The sequence below is a fragment of the Macaca nemestrina genome, chromosome 18 (assembly GCF_043159975.1).
Source record: "Macaca nemestrina isolate mMacNem1 chromosome 18, mMacNem.hap1, whole genome shotgun sequence".
NCBI lineage: Eukaryota > Metazoa > Chordata > Mammalia > Primates > Cercopithecidae > Macaca > Macaca nemestrina.
In genome coordinates this window covers 64,174,184-64,180,241 of record NC_092142.1, presented here as the reverse complement: position 1 = coordinate 64,180,241, position 6,058 = coordinate 64,174,184, and positions in this window count along the sequence as shown.

The following is a 6,058-nucleotide window of genomic DNA, read 5'->3' as shown; positions in this document are numbered from 1 at the left end:
CTGATTTATTATAAAGGATATTACTAAGGATACAGATGAAGAGATGCATAAGGTGAGGTATGGGAAACAAGGCCCAGAGCTTCTATGCCCCTTCCAGGTGCGCTACGGTCCAGGAGCCTCCACAAGTTCAGCTATCTGGAAGCTCCCCAAATTCTATCCTCTTGGACTTTTTATTGAGACTTCACTGGATATGCATGATTGACAACCATATAGAGATGTGATTAGACAGAAAGGCTATGATCTAAACCCAGTAAGGCCTGTCCAGATTCTTCTTGGCCTTTCTATGCAGTACTCCTGTCTCCAGGCTATGGGTCAGGACTCCCTCTGCTATGAGGGTCTTATGACCCATAGACAGGTTAGAGTCCAGCCTTGGGCAGATGAAAGGAGACAGGGGAAGGTCAGAGGGAGAGACTGTGTTTTCTGAGGCCTGCTTCTTAGACATAAAATGCCCCAATATTATAAGAAGAGCTGTGCCAGTTATGAGCTAGAAACTATGGCTAAAATCCTAGGTATACTATAGAGGTTTTTATATATTATATAGGTCACCATATACAAAATAACATATAATTATTTTGTATATTATATAGTATCTCTCTCTATATATATGTGTGTGTGTGTGTGTGTGTGTGTGTGTGTGTGTGTGTGTGTGTGTATAGTATTCCAGAAAAGCCATTGTGTTCTGCTTGACAGTCATTTTACTTCTGGGTATTAATCCATGATTGCTTCCCCACTGTACAGAATATTGTTCTGTGTTATGGATATATATATGTGTGTGTGTGTGTGTGTGTGTGTGTATATATATATATAGAGAGAGAGAATATATAGGTCACTATATATAGAGTGTGTGTGTGTGTGTGTGTGTGTGTGTGTCTGTAGTCACAATGACTATAGAATATAACCTAGGGGACCTGAAGATCCAAGATGGTCCAGACTAAATGATGATGAAAACCTGTTTCTGCCTGTGTGAGACTGCATTAGTGGCCCAACACTTCACCCTTTCCTGTAACCCCACTCTTTGTCAGGCAACTAAAGTTTCTCCCCTTATAAAAGCAGATCATATTTCTCCACTCCTTAACTTTCCATCTGACCATGCTGCTTTGGCCGACAGATTAAGGTAGAAAAGATAGCTTCCAGTCCTGAGCCTAGGCCTCAAGGGGTCATGCATATTTCTGCTTCACCTCTTGTGCAGTTTTGATCACCATGAGAATATGTCCAGGAGAGTCCCGGGTGGAGGATGAGAAATGCAGAAAACGAAGGTGACTTGCCCCAGCTCAGCCTAGTTTAGACCAGGCAACCCTAGCTAAATCACAGATCTGTGATAGTAAATGCATGCTCTTCTAAGTGAGGAGTGCTGGGATCATTCACAACATAGTATTATTCAATATATTGGCTTTAGTTCACCCAAATATATCATTCAAAAATGCATATTGTATGTCTATGTTTGATGTCATGTTAGGCATCATGCTAGATGTTAGGGATGCATAAATAAACTAGAAAAGTATCACCCCTGCCCTTGGGGAACTTAAACTTTAAGTGAGGGAGAAAGACAAATGTTATTGATAGAGTTGAAAAGGGTATATTGGAGAGACAGGGGCTGCCTGGAGTCAGGCCTTAGCCTGAGATGATTGGCTGATTGCTCCTAGTGTTGGAAAGGGGAATTGCGTCTCTGAGATGTTACTGATTTTTTCAAAACAATACACAGCAATTGGACATATTTATAGGGTACAATGTGATGTCTCAATACATGAAATGATTAGTAGGACTTAATATGTCCAGGATTTAAACCCTGGAAAAACCTTCTTCAGAGCTCATTTCAGGTAAGTTCTTATTTGCAGTTAGGGAAACTGAGGCTCAGAGAAAAGAAATGACTTTCCCAAGGTGAATCAATGAATTTGTGGCAGATCTAGGACATGAACTCATAGCCTCAGCTCCTAAGGCTGGCACATCTCATTCTACGTGACCTCAAACAAGCCTTATTTAGACAATTTACAGTGTCAGAAATTTTTAACTGCCATAACATTCTTGGCCAGTTGTATAACGAGTTCCATTTAAGATAAAATTAATCTCTATAATTATTGTAATTCACAATTGTAGCATGTCTCTTTCTTGCTCAGGTCATTTAAAATGTGATAATAATCAGTCCTCATAATTAATAATAGTAATTAATAACTTTCACTTATTGAGCCTACGCTCCAAGCTTAGTGCTTTTTGCTCTAGGTATGTGGGCATGTTGAATCCCCACCACAATCTAGGCACAGATAGTAATGCCCATTGTATAGATTTGGAAAGCACATCTCAAGGAGATAAAGTCTTTAGCCAAAGTTATGGCACCAACGGGTGGCAGAGCCAGGAATCAGACACAGATCAAAGGCCTGTGGTCCTCCCACCTTGCTCTACAGATCCAACTGTGGGATTATCCTCCTGAAGTGTCTGATTCAGAAATGGTATTCCCAGTCCATCTTTCTCAACTTCCTCCCTCTGCTTGGGGAAGGTGTGGTTGGAGCCCACTGCAATGTGATGAAACTAACGCCCCACTTGGATCTTGCATCATTCTTTACACCATTTACCAAAGGATGCCTCTAGAGCAGGAAGCTTTGAGAAGACCTGGGGAGTCTGGAACTTCTAAGTCTAAACAAGGAACTGACTCAGCAGGGTCTGGCTATCTTCAGAGTCTGAGGAGAGGCGCATCAAAGGAATGACAGACTGGTACCTTTGATGAGGGAACCGACAGGAAATTAACAGCTTTGTGCAGTCAAGGACAAAGACAAGAAAAGGCCCATTTGGGCCTCATATCTGTCTGGATTGGAACCCACAGGAAGCAGAAGGGGCTGTTTAATCCTGACTCCAGAGCAACCCTTGAAGGCTGGCTTCCTCCCTTGAAGAAGAACAAGGTGAAGGAAAGGTGAGGCAAGTTAAGATAAACACCCAAACTTTTGGCTGGCTGGCTGAACTGAATCTTTCAATTTAAGCTGTCAGTGGGTTCTTTTTTTTTTTTTTTCCCCTATTCTTTTCCTTTTTAAAATCTAAACTGTAATCATGCGATACTCCACCCAAGTGCTTGATAAGGATTTCTAAGACAGATCCTAACATAGTCATAAAAAAAAAAAAAGAATCCCCTCTGAAATGTGCACTTTGTACTGTGTCTATGAGTAGGTGTGTTTAAAATGTCACGAACTGGAATGCCTAACTCTAGCTCCCAGGAATTAATCACTTAGAAGAGTGAAAGGGGGGAATTAACTTTCTTTAAAACTTATAAGGTTCTCCAAAGCAGCAGCTAAAATAGAACTTGCTGAATAGAAATATGGTTATCTTTCCATAAGAACTAGAAATATTTTTTAACATATTTTTCTCTGAAACTGCTTTGCCAAGTTTCCCCTTGCGGATTAGCTGCAGGTCACAGATATTCTGGGAATAAAGATATGAAAGGATTTTTTTTCTTTCTTGGTTACAATTCAGTGATTTTAGTAAATGTATGGATTTGTGCAATCATCACAACTATCTAGTTTTAGAGCATTTTGATTGCCCAACAGAATTCCCTCAAGTCCTATTTGCAGTCAATTCCTGTTCAAATCCTTAGCCCCGGGCAACCACTGCTTTCTGTTTCTATAAATTTGCCTTTTCATTTCATATCAATGGCCATTTCATATAAATGAAAATCATACAATATGTTGTTTTTCATTTGGCTTTTAGCATATGTTTCTGAAGTTCATTCATGATGTAACAAAATCAGTATTTCTTCTCCTTTTATTGCTGAACAATATTCCATGGTATGGATACACCCTGTTTTGTTTATCTACTCACCAGTTGATGGGTATTTATATCGTTTCCAGATTTGGGCTATTATAAATAATGCTGCTATGAACATTCTGGTGTGTGTTTTAGTGTGGACATGTTTCCTGTTCTTTTGAGTAGAATCCTGGGCATAGACTTGCTGGGTTGTGCAAAGGATTATTGACTGCTCCTATACACCAGGTTCCATCTGATTCAGGTGTGTAGTGTCAGTGGAAACTTATCAAGCAATTTTTAACTTACTTTTAAAAATCGGCTGATGCACCCATTACTAAAGGGATGGTCTATAAAAACAGCTTCGATAAATTCTGAACAGAGGGGAGAGGTCAAAGTCCAGCTAATGTCAGCTGACATGTGGCCAGGTTCATCTTTGGACACGCTTCCAAAAGGGGGTTTATGAAACTTGCTTCATGGATCAAGAGATGTCCTAATCATCACAGATCCTGGGCATCTTTGTATAATATATGTATAATCAGATTGACCGTGGTTTCACACTCCCTCTAGGACCACGTGGAAGGGTTGAGAAAATCCAGGCAATAGTTTGTAGCCAAACAAGAGCAAAACTCGAGTATCTCTGAGGGAAAGCCGGACCCCTTTTCCCTCCTCTCCTGTGTAAGTAACTTCATTTATAAGCTGAAATGGCGCCACCAGAGCATCCCATTACCATCATCATGCCTCATTAGAGTGGGGACTTTCGGCGGTGACTTGGGAAGTACCCAAAGTTTTAGGGGTTACAGCAAAGGCCAACAAGGCAGACCGAGGAAGCCGGGTAGAGCTCTGAAAAGGTTCAGGGCCAGGGATCCACAGCGGGAGGAGGTAGTGGCAGGCACCAGGATTCGCTCACTGGCGCTCTACCGGAAAGCACTCGGCGTCAATGGCCTCGCGCGTCCCTTGCGCAGAGAGTGTGGTGCAAAGTTGGGGAGTTACTGGGGACCCAGGGGGCTATCACCTTGGACACCTATGGTAGGGGGAAGGCTGAGGACTGAGGGAACTGGGCAGCTGGAAACTTACAGCTCTTACCCCGCAGAGGAGGAACGAGCAGTTTAAAGGCCACGTCCACACAGAGGGTGTCAGAGGCATCCTCTCCGCGCAGGACGCGAACTGGGGGCAGGCACGCAGCGCCACCCGGATCCTGGAGTCGCCAAGAAGAACGCGGGCGGGCGGGCCCAGGAGGGTAGATCCCGGGACAGCCTCGCCGGCACCCGCCCCCGCGGGCGTCTCCCCAAGCCGCGTGGAAACCCGGGAGGCTGCGGGCGCTCGGGGACCCGCGGGCTGGTGACCAGGAGCTGGAGGGCGGGGTTCGGCCGTCCCCGCCTTCGCCCCGCGTTGGGGTTCCTTCCCCATGCGCTCAGGATCCCAAGCTTTCTCTTCCGTTTTCGGCCTCTTTTTCCGTTAACTCCTGGGCCGTCTCCTCCCTTCTAGCCCTTTCCAACTGCTTGGCTGTGGCGCCCAGCTTTGCCTCCGCAGCCTCCTTCCCTGTCTTTTTCGCGGGTCCATCTCTTCTTCTTCTCCTTTCCCAACCACATCCCAGTCCCCCCAGGTTGTTCCTTTTTAGCCTTCACCCACTGGCGTCTCCCCCTTCCTCCGCCTCCTCTCTTGCCTCCTCCTCCCACCCTGCAAACTTGTTCAAGCCAGGGGTCCCCACACAGACACGGTTGTTTCCTGCTGGGTGTGCGGGTCCCCACGCCTTCCCGGTACCACGAGCGCCCCGCCCAGTCCCTGTCGTGATTCTTAAGCCCTGACCCTGCCAGCCCTTTCTCCCGGCGACTCGGGGAGGGAGGGCAGGAAGCAGGCCCGGGGCTCCCTCCTGGTAGCGAGTCCTCAGTGAGGGGAACACGGGAGGAAGGAGCCAGGACTCCGGCGCTGCGCCCCATTAGGCCCTCCCTCCCTCAGAAGCGCTCACTCCACCGGACCCTGGCGGGTCTGCAGAGAGGGGGTGGCAACAAGTGACACTACCGGCGGGGGCCACTGATACCTGGCTGGGGTAGGGGACAAGGTACCCTTCGAAAGGGTGGAGCGAGGCCGACCCCCGCGAAGCGCTCCCCGCTCACCCCTCTCTGAGGCGTTGCGTGGGGTGCACTGAAGGAGAGGAGAACTGAGAGAGAACGCAGACTGGGCTCTTCCCAAGTCCTAAGTCTACTTCCCCGCCCGACTTCACCACCAAAGCCACCAGAAGAGTTTGCAAGGGATGGGAGATTGAGGGGGCTGGGGGCTGGGGGCTGGGGGCTGGGCTGGAGCCGCCAACGTTGAGGGATTTTTGGAAGGTGGG